This window comes from Thermobia domestica, chromosome 7 (genome assembly GCF_964235325.1).
Source record: "Thermobia domestica chromosome 7, izTheDome1.hap1.1, whole genome shotgun sequence".
Lineage (NCBI taxonomy): Eukaryota > Metazoa > Arthropoda > Insecta > Zygentoma > Lepismatidae > Thermobia > Thermobia domestica.
In genome coordinates, this window is record NC_137460.1 from 54,245,907 (window position 1) to 54,260,250 (window position 14,344).

Sequence of the window (14,344 nt, forward strand, 5' to 3'; positions counted from 1 at the left end):
TTATCTCATTCTGAATATTACCAGTTAATACCAGTCAACTTGATTTTGTAAGGTCAAGAGAGCTAAAGGATCAACAGCATCAAAACGTTTTATCTTTTCCCTTCTATCTAACTTGTTTATTTAGTGTTGGCAAGTGGAATATGAAGTTGGTGCAGGAAGATAAGTTCATTGGAAACTAATCGCTACAGGCAAGACAAGTTATCTTAAGAGGTAAGCGAGTTTTAATTTACTATTTTATATTTTCAAGAGCTAACAACTGTTATTATTAACTGTTCAAATAAGAAAATGTTTTAATAACAATTATATCCATTAATACAGCATATACAACACTGTTTTAATAAATATTGAGTAGCGAAATATTGTGACTGAACACAAGGTTAAACGTATCCATCATCATAATTAAAATTATTTTGGTTTAATTTGATGAGAATAGTCAAGATTTCACAGTTTTTTCCTTTTAATTCCATCTTAAATGTTTGGACTTTATAATTTAGTTTCATCAATACTAATATAGTACTCCCGCATTTATAGAAGTTTCTACTCGATATGGTATTCTGCAGGCACGTAGCCAGGATTTCGTGCAGGGGGGTTCGTGATACGAAATACTGTGGTCATCACACCAGCAGCTCTATCATTCTAAATTTTTTTTACTGGAACATATATTGGTTCGTTTAGCAAGGATTTCGTAACGGGGAGGGGTGGGAGCGTGACATGAAATTCTGAAGGCCCAGGAGCTCGATCAATCTAAACTCTACTACCAACAGATATTGGTTTGCTAGGACAATAAAATGAGGATATGTTGCTAAGTATTTTAATAACAAACTATGAAGAAATCTTGAGTAAAATAATAAAAAAAAAGTTTTGAAAAAGATTATATATAAACTATTTACGTCCTTTCTCTGTTTATTCAAATATAACAATTTTCCTTTCATTATGACCTCAACTATTATAAAAAGTACATATTCACAATTATAAACAATACATATTCAATAATGTCTTGTATTAGTATTTTACAATATCTGCGTTCCTTTCTCTGTTGAATCAATGTTAACAGAACTTTCTTTCTACATAAATTTTTGTTTTTATTATTCCGTCAACTACTGTCTGTTCCAAATGACAGGTCAAAAAAAAAAAAAAAGCAGTAGAAAATGTTTTTCAAAATAACATGTTTGATACTGCAAGGATGCGATGAAAAATTATGATTTAAAAAATGTCCACGCAGTTACACGACACTATGCTTTCAGAAGCTTGAAATCTCCCTGACTGGTAGCAGAAATTCTGACAATTCTGTAACTTTTCTGGAAATTTCAAATTCCCTGACTCTTCCAGGATATCTCGCTCACCTCGCCACCATGTATTGCAAGTAATACAAATCTCTAAGAAAGAGTAAGCAAAAGCATCCTGTAGTTTATTTTTAACGCTGATTCTTCTTTTTCTAATTTCATTTTGTTTCATCCTTCCTTAATTTTTTTCATTTTCGGTCTTGAAGGGGGGTACGGACCCCCCGGACCCCCTACCCTTGGCTACATGCCTGTATTCTGTTAACTAGGCATTAATTGAATAGAAAATTAATTACCATTATTAGCATTTTCGTTTACATTTTCGATTTTAATATTCGTGCAATTACTAAATGTTTTTTTTTTTTTCTGAAAATAGCACAAAAATGCATTAGCTACAACATGTACATCTTGGTATGTCTTTTCTTCATAATCCATTACATGCACTGTGAAAAAGTTTTTGTTCCTGAATTTTTTCCAAAACACCTGTTGATTTGTAAACAAGCTGGTTTCAAGTTGTAAGAAATAGTTATATTTTAATTGATTATGCAATTTCTTTACAATTTGTCTACATTCTGAAAATTTTATATACCATTTTAGCATATTTGTTTTTCTATACAACGTGTGGAACCTTATTTGCCTATTTCTTGGACTTTTCAACTCTCTGTTTACCCCGGGACATTGTGTTGAACCTTTATTCGTATCTTTCTTTGGAATATTGTTGTCAAAGCTACTCTTAATTTTAGTATATACTTGTCTAACTAGGCTATTTACATCATTACCCTAACAGCAGACTGTTGTTGAAACCCATTGTCTCTATTGAGACTTCCTTTCACGTGAGATAGCTATTGCTTTTTTTTTATTATTCTGTCCCCAAAATTGCTGCAGTTCACTACTATGGTGGTATTTGTAAAATCAATTCTGTCCAAGTCAGTGACGTAGCCAGGATGTGTGTTTGGGGGGAGCCCAAGTGCTGTTATAGGTACATATAGAAAAATTACAAACAAAAAAATATATAAATATAAAAATATATAAAACATTGTAAACATCAAAGTACCAAAGTACATTGTCGGACCTCTTTGGGAGGCGGCCCTTCCGGTCCCCCCTTCCCTACGCCACTGGTCCAAGTTGACACAGTTCTGACGTTTCTAGATAAAGATCCGTATGTATCGGCTTCCTATGTACTACCATGAGCAAAATAAATGACGCGTCTCTTTATTTTGAAGTTTTTTGAAAATATCTCCGTTTTCTTTATATGTTCGAAATTTCGGAAGGTTTCCCCAGCAGGACAGGTTAATAACAAACCCGTTTTTAATATTTGTGTTAGATATTAGCTTAAAATAAAGAAATTAGAAGCAAAAAACATTAAATCGACAGAAATCTCGAGAATTACCAACTCTGCTAAAGTGGGAAATTTTCAAGAACACGAGGGAATTCTGCATTTCAACACGAAGCAGCGACATCTATGTCATTGAGAGAAATGTGGATTAAATCTACAAACTAAACTTTTAACGAATATTTCTAGTATGTCTTATTATATGCATTATCTGCAAACTCCAAATATATGAATATATGCTAAGTATTAACATAAAGATAGAGCAAATAGTGGAAATTATCTATGGAAAAGGACGAATTGGTAGGACGATCGTAATGAAATATCGTCTTTACCGGAACAGGCTCAGTTCACGTAAAAAGCAAATAGCTCAGTTAGTTAAAGCAACGAGTCTGTATGCTGAAGGTAGCGGGTTCGATCCCTGGAAATGCCGTTGTCATTTTTTTATCACTACACTACGGTTATTTTATTTATTTTTTTATGTGGGAAAGAATCAAATTGTAACGTATGTGTAAAACTCATGACGATACCAAAAAAAGAAAAAATGCCGTTGTCGCACTTGCACTAGCGTCCCTAATTTTGTTTGCAAACAGTTTCGTAATTATTTCCCCTGTGCTCACTGCTCACCATATGCTCGCTGGCGCATAACGAATGTTTCCCAGTAAATGTTAATTCTAATTTGGAGAATTTTATAAAGTTTCACAATATTTCTCACTAGATAGTCTTCTATCTACGTGTTCGGATATTTTGATAACAGATGTCCCTATTAAATGTTTAATTTTTCCTAGATGTTTAATTACGGAAAAGTTTTACAATGTATTTGTATTGAATTGAAATTGTTTTGAATTTACTACATAAGGTAAGTAGACCCAAGGAGGAGAACTCAAGTAATTGATATTCTACGTAAAAGCAACCTATTGTAGAATGATGATGCTTCTTACCTTCAGCACATAATCTTTACGTTATAGAGTCAGACAGAGAAAAATCCTGTTTTTCCTCCTCTATGACCACCCATCTTAAACCTCTACATATCGTTGTTCGTCTCACAAAATTTCGGTGCTCCAAAAACATTCAAATAATAATAATAATAATAATAATAATAATAATAATAATAATAATAATAATAATAATAATAATAATAATAATAATAATAATAATAATAATCCTGAATATGCCATCCTTACATAATGTAAGGATATCTTAGTTTCCTAGTTTAAATCTTAAATATCTTAGTTTAAAATGCTTTCTTTAGTACTTATTTGAGCAACCACGTAGGAGGGGGTACGACTTTTTATTTTGCCCCTCTCATTTCAGTACCCTTCCAACAGAAAGTAATTTTTGATAAGCAGGACAGACAAAATGAATAAGAAATATATTTACAGCATCCTCTCCCCTTTCATGATTGGAATATCACGTAATATTTTTTATTCTACGAAAGATGGCCCTGTGCGGTTAGGGGTAGGTAACTAAAAGAATACCTAATATATAGCGCCCCTTGATTGTAATATTGCCGCTTCTTTATTTGTACGAAGGAGCCCCTACACAATCAAGGGTGACAAAAATGTAAAAGTTTAATTTTTGAATTCATATTAAAGTTTTGGTTTCAAATGAGAGTTTCAGTCCAAGTGGTCAATGATCAAATCTCGTGGGGCTCTTCAGTGTAGGCTAATACGGCCCCCTTGTGAGAAAAGGCAAAATTGTTAACATGTTTATAACTTTCGAATTTTTCGTCTATTTTAAAGAAATATTTTGCTTCGTATTAAAGTGTTGGTTCCAAATGACAAATTCAGTCCGAGTGGACAATGATCAAATCTCCGTGGGGGGGGCTCTTCAGTATAGGGGGCTACGGCTCCCTTATGGGAAAAGGCAAAAATATGAAAATGCTTATAACTTCCGAATTTTCCGTCTATTTTAAAGAAATTATTGGCTTCATATTAAAGTCTTGGCTTCAAATGACAATTTCAGTCCGTGTGGACAATGATCAAATCTCGGAGGGCTCTTCGGTGTAGGGGTTTCGGCTTCTTTATGGGACAAGATTCACGTAGTTGATATTGCAAAATTGTTTTATATATATAAGTGGAAACTTGCACCATTTGGTTAATTTTACCTCTTATGTTTTGCAGATTCATATTCCAAGCAATAGTTACTCCGCAGAGCTAAAAGAAGGCACTTACTAGTTTCATTAAAATGAAATGTCTTTTATGAGAGGAGCAGACGAACGAACAGGCACCGAAACGTTGGTTGAGTCGTACAGTTGAAACTCGTTAAGCTCGCTTCAATTATTATTATTATTATTATTATTATTATTATTATTATTATTATTATTATTATTATTATTATTATTATTATTAAAGCTTTTTGCTCCTAATTTAGTTATTTTACTTTATTATTTAACGAATATATTGAAAATTGTCAGAGACACGTATGCTGTAATTTATTTCGGGAGGGGTCCGACTTCAATATTAGGATAAATTATAATAAAATTTTAAAAGATAATCCCCAAAATTAGGCTAAATTTACAGAAAAGTTGGGGTTTCAGAGGGGGTCCGGACCCCCTGGACCCACCCCTGAATGCGTTCTTGTTTGTCAGTAACATTTCCTCATTTTGAAACCCTCAAAAACTTCGGATAGACTATATAAAGGAAAACGAGTTATTTTCGATAAAATATCACTTCAAGGAGACGCGACAGTTTTATTGCACATGGTGGTATCCAACGTTCACAAGGGCAAGAATTCCTTCCCTTTTATTCTTTTGCTATGGTGCTGTATCGAAAGGTCAGGTTTGTAACATATTACTCCTACGAACAAGCATGACTGGCAGATAGGAATACTGAACACAACTCCAGAGAAATGCATGCTGAACTTACGTCTTTACGCTTTGGTGATTTGCCCTCAAGGTCAATCGAGTGGTATTTCAGTTCCGTCTCTGTTCTTAAGCCATGTTCGTATTACTTCGAACAGTTTTGATAATGAAAAGCATGCCTCTTAATATAACAGACTTCTTTCGCGTAAGAAATCGAAACTCAGTTGGTCAGAGCAACTAGTCTGTAAGAATTAGGTTGTTAGTTAGTTAGGAGCCCAGTACGAGTAAGGGTTTTTATTACTATTGTTTTTATCTTTTTTATGTGAGGAAAAATCAAATTGTGACATCCCGATATCAAATGTATTTGATTAGGTAGCTTTGTCTTAGCTAAACTTTAAACATCAGTAACTGTCGAAATTATTTCACTAACCGATCACTTACTGAACATTTCAAACACGTCAAACCAGTGGCATAACATGAAGGTTAACCTCTCCTCCGCAGTCCTTAGTTATGCGTCCGTACTTTCAAGGACGGACTAAGGGCCGGGCGACTGCCCGGGGCGCCAGAGAAAGAGGGGCACCAATACGAGCCTCAAAAAGTAAATTTTATAATGTGCTTTCTACTGACGTTTTTGGTTTATATTCTTGTAAAGTAGTGGCAATTATATGATCTTTTTCCATTTCACTATGGAAGAAGAGAGTTTCATAGTACTAAGGGGGCTGTATCGAAAAATTGAGAGATGGCATGTAGAATAAAGAGTGCCGGGAATTAAGTATTGTTTGTTTGTTTGCTTGAGTTTAGCGTTCCACGGTTATGCCTTAATGGGCAAGGGAGATGTGGATACTAATTATAGTGGATTCCGAACCACTTTTATCGTTCAACAGTAATCCACCGGGAATTGGACCCGGTACCACAGAAGGCAGGCGTGCTAGCCACTAGACCAGGGGGGGTGGAGTTGGTATTGTTTATAGCGGGCCATATTCTTTGTGAAGTTTTCCTAGGTAAGGATTTCTTTTTGAAAATGGGTTTAAAACAGGGGCGTCATTTAGGGAGGGCAGGGAGGGGCATTTGCCCCCCCTGAGTTTGAGATGTATATAGAGTTTATCATTAGAATAGTAGTAAATCAGTGAAAAACGCGAAATTTTACTTATATCAAGAGGTCTTGCCCCCCCCAAAGCAAAATCTGAAATGACGCTCCTGGTTTAAACTATTAAAAACACTATGATAAAATGTAAAATATAGGCTACTACTAGGGGAAGGGCGCCAAAAAGTCACAGGAATAATAATAATAATAATAATAATAATAATAATAATAATAATAATAATAATAATAATAATAATAATAATAATAATAATAATAAATATGAATGTCTTTGGAGAGCCGAAAGTATGTGACACGAATCATTAAAGGTAGAGCTTTAAGATGAGTGGTCATAGGGGAGGAAAAACAGGATTTTTCTCTCTGTGACTCTCTAACGTTAAGATTATGTGCTGAAGGTAAGAAGCATCATCATTCTACAATAGGTTGCTTTTACGTAGAATATCTGTTACTTGAGCTCTCCTCCTTCGGGCAACTTTGCTTATGTAGTAAATTCAAAACAATTTCAATTTAAGACAAATATTTATAGAGAAAATTAAACATTTAATAGGGAAATCTGTTATCAAAATATCCAAACACGTAGATAGAAGACTATGTAGTGAGGAATTGTGAAACTATAAAATTCTCCAAATTAGAATTAACATTTACTGGAAAACATTCGTTATGCATCAGTGAGCACAGGGGAAATAATTACGAATCTGTTTGCAAACAAAAATTAGAGACACTAATGCAAATGCGACGATATTTTCTCTCTCTTTTTTTTTTTTTTTGGTATCGTCATGCGTTTTACACATATGTTACAATTTTATTCTTTCCCAAATAAAAAATAAATAAAATAATCTTAGTGATAAAAATGACAACAGTCCTTCACGGGATTCGAACCGTCTACCTTCGGTTTACAAACTCGTTGCTTTATCTAACTGAGCTATTTGCTTTCTTACGTAAGCTGAATCTGTTCTACAGTAAAGACGATTTTTCATTACGATTGGGCTAACAATTCGTCTTTTTCCATAGGTAATTTCCACTATTTGCACTATCTATACGTTAATACTTAGCATAGATTCATATATTTGGAGTTCGCTGATAATGCATATAATAAGACATACTAGAAATATTTCGTTAAAATTTTCGTTTGTAGATCTAATCCACGCTTCTCTCACTGACATAGATGTCGCTGCTTCGTGTTGAACTGCAGAATTCCCTCGCGTTCTTGAAAATTTCCCACTTTAGCAGAGTTGGTAATTCTCGAGATTTCTGTCGATTTAATGTTTTTTGCTTCTAATTTCTTTATTTTAAGCTAATATCTAACACAAATATTAAAAACGGGTTTGTTATTAACCTGTCCTGCTGGGGAAACCTTCCGAGATTTCGAACATATAAAGAAAACGGAGATATTTTCAAAAAACTTCAAAATAAAGAGACGCGTCATTTATTTTGCTCATGGTAGTACCTTATATGAAATAAATAAATAAATATACTTATGTCTTTCTCTGAATTAGTAGCTGACAAATTAACATGTCCTTTGGATTTTTTCGCTATTTCTCTATATCTTTGCTTTTACATTTTGATCAACGAAATTTAAAAAGTGTTGTTTCTTTTCCTTTTTAACCAATTTTCTAGCACTTTCTTGGACATCTTGCAAATTGAAAGCTACTCTTAATTCGTCAACCCACAAAGAAAGTTTAAGCACTACTAGGCAAATATTTTCGAAGTGACGGTTGTACTGAAATGATCAAAGATTTCTGTAACATGCTCATCCGCTACTAGTCTCTCCTGACGTTTGATTTCTACCCCCTCCTTTTAACAAATTTTCTTCAAATATTTTTTTTTTTTATCTGAACGAAACTGAAACAACAAAGAAAATGTTTATTTTTATCCTCTCCTTCTTTCTCTCAGTAGGTTGCGAGAAAACTAGTACAACAGTACTAGCTGCTGAATATTTATAGAAATTAATTGCCACTTTCTTTTATGTCAATTGCGGCTACAAATGAACATTATTAATCCAGGGTTCGCCGTTGTAGTTGATGATATTGGGAACGACGGTGAATGCTTCAAACTATACCGACGATAGGTCATATGTGTTGTTAATTTTGTGGAGGTCAACGATTTCTTATCGCAAATATATTCATTTAATTTCCTCTTAACCTTTGAACTAAAGTAAAGACACATTTTTTTTTCGAAACCTCCTTCCACGATTAGAAAGGAGCTGATTCCATCCCATATTGCCTCGCTCTAATTTTATCCAATTGACAGACTTTGAATATAGATCAGACAGGGTGTGAAAACTGTGGTTATTCCTATGTCAAAACAGAAAATTTTCAAAATCACCACATGAGGATATAGGCCCAACTATTCATCCTCATCTCCGACTGTTCTTTAGAAAGGAAAGAGTTCTACATTGGTCTTTACGAACAGCGCATTTGACATCTTAAGGAAAAACCACTGTAGATTCAGAGTGCTGGTCTCCATTAGAAGGGATTCTCGAAAAACTCAATTCCCACACTCCGAACGCAAACATTTTAAAAGAAGTTCAACATCATTGGTGGCAACAGCCTGAAGACCAGCTATTTAGTGAGGATTTTTTGTTTTGAAATATAGTACATGAAAAGCAGTTGTTGTTTGTCCCAATGAAGTGAATATACTATAGATATGGATCGAATGCAGCGTATACCTGCGTACTTCTTAAATTTTAGGAGGGTATGCGATAGTTTCCAAAAAATAGAGGTGGGTATACGCCGTATACCAGCGTATACCCTCCATTACATCCCTGAATATGTTTCTTGTCATGTTTTTCGTATAAATTTTCTTATTTTCAATTACATTACCTAAGTTTTTTATTCCATTGTTTCATAATTCAAACCTTTTACTATAAATGCTAGAGATGGGCAATATTATTAGAAAGACAACATATGGAGAAACATGGTTGGAACTGGATGTTAATCGTTAATTTGTTTGTTCTTTAATTGACTGATTTTAAGATATTGCAGAAAAATGATCAATGTATCAATATTGTATGACTACTATTGAAGTATTTAGTAAATATAGGCATACACTTTTGTGCTTTTCCATTTGTGCTCCACAATATGAACCACGGGTGATATACTTTAATGAATATATAGCTAACACACAGAAGAAAATGTACAGCACTAAAAAATCAGAGTTCAGATGATTTTTTTTTTAATTTTTCAAGAAAAATAAGAAAAAGACGAAGTTTACAGTCATGTGAATGGTGCAAATGTTTTCTTTAAATATTTATTATATCTAGACATTAGGTTAGATAATGCTCAGAGTACATATAAAAGCAATAGACACAAACGATTGCAGTACCTACATTTGTTGTTCCCCTATTTGGAACCTAACTGGAACCTTGTGCAGGCATGTTAAAGTACACAGTAGACTAGTGGAGATGTACATCTATTTATCCCCTATCTCTCTTTATATATATATATATATATATATATATATATATATATATATATATATATATATATATATATATATATATATATATAGGGTTTGTCGGGGAAGTAATAGGACTGATTTTATTCCGCCATGACTGTACTTCGGAGCGTGCGCGCACCGACTGGATCCGGTAGAGGGCGTCCCTAGCTAACGAACGAGTGGCTGGTCAGTTGTCTCCGAGGACACAGAGAGTCAGGACAGGCTTTTTCGCGCGACGTGTTTCTGTGAGTGGGGCAAGCCGAAAATGCAGCGTTCGTTAGAGCAGAGGTACGCGATTAAATTCTGTGTTAAACTCGGTAAATCTGCGACAGAGACGTTTGATATGATCAAGCAGGCTTACCCAGATGATGCTTTAGCAAGAAGTGGTGTGTTTCGGTGGCACAAGGCCTTTTCGGAGGGCCGGGAAGAGGTCGCCGATGAAGACCGTGCTGGAAGACCTTCGACTTCGAAAAACACCGACACTCAGACCGTCGACTAAGTATTCGTTTAATTGCCCAGATGTTAAATTTACCAAAAATCGTGGTTCATGAAATTGTGACGGAGCATTTGAACATGCGTAAGGTGTGCGCGAAGATTGTCCCAAAAGTGCTCACTGACGACCAAAAATTGCGGCGAGTGGAATTGTGCCAAGAAAATTTGAACATGTGTGAAAGTGACCCCCAATTTTTGAATAACGTAATTACAGTTGACGAATCATGGATCTTTGAGTATGATCCCGAGACAAAGAGGCAATCTTCCGAGTGGCACACGCCGGCATCTCCTCGGCCAAAAAAGGGAAGAATGAGCAAATCCAAAGTGAAAACAATGCTCATTGTCTTTCTTGACACCAAAGGCATCGTCCACCATGAATTTGTTCCTCCTGGACAAACCGTCAACGCCAAGTTTTACGTGGAAGTGCTCAAGAGACTCAAACGAAGGGTCAATCGGGTCCGACCAAACATCGGAGCCGATTGGAAGCTGCACCACGACAACGCCCCGGCTCACACCGCCTTTTTTGTGAACAGCTACCTGACCAAGGCCGGCATCCCAACGCTTCCGCAGCCGCCCTACAGCCCAGATGTGCCCCCCGGACTTCTTTTTGTTTCCTCGCCTGAAACGCCCAATGAAAGGCAAGCATTTTGAGACGACAGAGGGGATCCAAGCAGCTTGCACCGCGGCTCTCAAGGCTAATCCGGAGAATGACTTCCGTGACACCTTCAATGCTTGGAAATCGCGCTGGCAGTGCTGCATCGACGCAGAAGGATCCTATTTTGAAAGTTTTTAAAGAATTGTAACGATTGGCTCAATATTATTTTTTAAATCGACTCAGTCCTATTACTTTCCGGACAAACCTTGTATATATATATATATACAGTGGTGGATCCAAGATATGATCAAGGGAGGGGCTAAACAATAATTTGCTGTTTTATCCAGTGTAAAGCAGAATTGAAGCCCATTTTATCCAGTGTAAACTTGAGCGTCAAGGGGGGGGGGCTATAGCTCCTTAGCTCCCCTTGGATCCGCCCTTATATATATATATATATATATATATATATATATATATATATATATATATATATATATATATATATATATAGTGTTCGAAGTGGAAAAAAACAGATGCGGTATGTTTTATTGCGATTTTAACTCGACATACCGGCAATCCAAATATTGAAATACAGTGAGGGTATGTTGCCTAAAATATTGCGTTTCTATTTACATAATGACTGACAACCACTGGAGAGCTTCTCTATAGTTACGAAGTGGGGGAAGACTTTGTTTAGTGGTAGATTTCACTCATCTGCATTAAATAGTGACCACTAAACAAACAAACAAAAAGAAATGTTCAACAATTCTGAAACGCAAGGGCGTCACTTTTTCTTCGTTTCCTGACAAAACTGAAAAGTGGATTTAGCAGGTTTTGCTTTTATACCCCTGAAATATACACGAAAATGCTCAGAAACCGAGTTTTTATATTAACAATTTCCTGCGGGAAAGCTCCCGGGCCCCCCACTCGACTGAGGGGTATTTCAAAAGAGATATAGATCTTATATCTATATCTTACGTAGAAATAATTTCTAAGTTGACAGCACCGACATTTTTGTTGTCTTTTTCTTACCTTTTGTTTTTGAAATGAGGTGTCTTCAAAGAAGTTCATCTAGTTTATATTTTGATGTATCATATTGAATCGTTTATGTATATATATATATATATATATATATATATATATATATATATATATATATATATATATATATATATATTAGGGATGGCCAATTCCGGAATTTTTACTTTCCGGAATACGGAAATTAAAATCGGAAAATTCCGGAATTCGGAAAAATTCCGGAATTCAGAAAAAATCCGGAATTCGGAAAAATTCCGGATTTCGGAAAAAATCCGGAATTCAGAAAAATTCCGGAATTCGGAAAAATTATTTTTTCTTTTTGTAATCCTAAGAATTTTGTTCAAATGCAAACGAACAAATTTCCTTTTTGTAATCCTAAGAATGTATGACGCAAGTTAAGCTGAAACTTACATCCTAAAGTATACACTACTCAATCTTCCCATGGTTAATGAGATGTAGTCTAAAAGTACGATGTACTAATATTTAATTTTTGTTTTACTGTGATATTGTCCAGAGGTAATACATATATCACACTGAGATAAACAACTTGACATAATGAAGATGTTATCATACATAGTTTTCCAGAAAATCGTGAGAAACGAATTTTTATGAAGTTAAAATATGCGTCGCTTGTTACCAGTGTCATGCAATTGATAACTTTTATGCTGAATAGTCTTATTATTATTATTATTATTATTATTATTATTATTATTATTATTATTATTATTATTATTATTAATCGTTTACGTACTGTAAAAGAAAAATATGAACCGTTAAGTAATAGATTTTATCTGTTGTTTTTTGATATCTTCTAACAGTAATAACAAACTGCTTGTAAATACGCAATGATTATCAAGGACAATGGCATATTAATGTAAGGACTACTCTGCAGACTAACAATAAACAATAAACAATAACAGATAAACAATAGTTGCAAAAAAAAAAAAGAAGTAACTAACTTGGGCATGTAAGAATGTTCGCGAGAATATAGGGACGCATTGAGACTCTAGCAAAGAGCGTTGTGTTATTATTACTCAAAGGGCCGTACGATGGAGGCATTAACGCTAATGTTAATGGCACTAATGAGCACTTACTTGCTCTAACGGTTAACCTCATTTTTGAGATGATTCTTAGAAGTGGGCGTGTTGGCATGCAGTTAGAAGACTTATATCCATTATTTAAAAAGCACACGTTATCTCTGGAGTACTAACGATTTGCGTCACTATCGAACACTAACATACCACTAGCGACGTTTAAAGTCGAAATTGGAGTCTGACATAAGTGGCTTGTCAACTTCACGGACATTATATTTTCCTTGAATGAGAGAATTTTGCGCCCGGGAAATTTGCGCCCTACCACAAAAATAGGAAAAATGCGCTCGGAATATATTTGCACTGGGATGTTTGCGCCCTACCGCAAAAATAGGGGGAAATGCGCCGGCTATATATTTGCACTGGGATGTTAGCGCCCTACAATTCAACTTATTTTTGTATTGTGTAAAGTAACTTCCACTCACACTTGAACTAGGCTTGCCTCTCATCGTCTCAGTGAGTTACTCCATCCGTTATAATATTCCGAACAAATGAAAAAAATACAATTTTAGTTCACTAAAGGGCAATCCATACAAATACAATTTTTCATTATACTACAAAATTTACAATAAAAGTATAAATGACTGATATATAATTATTTATTAATATAACCAAAGAGTATAATTTAATCTACAAAAGGCTGTTTGGCTCTACCCAGATATCTCTGTTCACAATCCTTGCGAGTTGTTTGGCTTTTTAGGACACAAAATATAGAAAAGAAAATGTAAAGTGAATGTAAAATCAGTTCAGTAATATTATCAAGAAAACTATGTACAGTGTGTTTACTTGCTGGAATTACACTTCAAACACACAATTGCGTTCAGTCGTTCTTTCAGAAAAAATGTTCCGGGGGGCACACTTAGTATTCCGGAGGGGGTCACTGCTGGTACTATTATTATATTATAGACTATTATTTTGGTCTCCTCCGAGGGGGCACTCTGAGAGCTCTGGGGAGGCCAGTGTTCCCCCAAAATCATCTCTGGAAGAAGCAGTGATTGCGTTGATCCGTTGTGTTCTTTTGGCTTATATTGAAGTTTATTCTCCCCTTATATGGCCACAATGAAAATAAATCACAAAAGGCATGGTTGTGGGGGGAGGATTGTTTATGCTGTAATGTCAGTCCCTCCGAGCAAATGCGTAAGCTCCAATAGGTTCTTTTATTTCGCAGGGCTCAA

General features: G+C 35.0%; 1 protein-coding gene across 1 annotated transcript in view; it reads left to right on the forward strand.

Moving 5' to 3' along the window:
• The first annotated feature begins 37 nt into the window (after positions 1–37).
• Sardh (Sarcosine dehydrogenase) overlaps positions 38–14,344 on the forward strand; it is a 110,908-nt gene continuing 96,601 nt past the window's right edge. The window contains exon 1 of the mRNA XM_081764679.1: positions 38–210. The gene's annotated coding sequence lies outside the window, so the exon portion shown is untranslated. The remainder of the gene's footprint in view (positions 211–14,344) is intronic.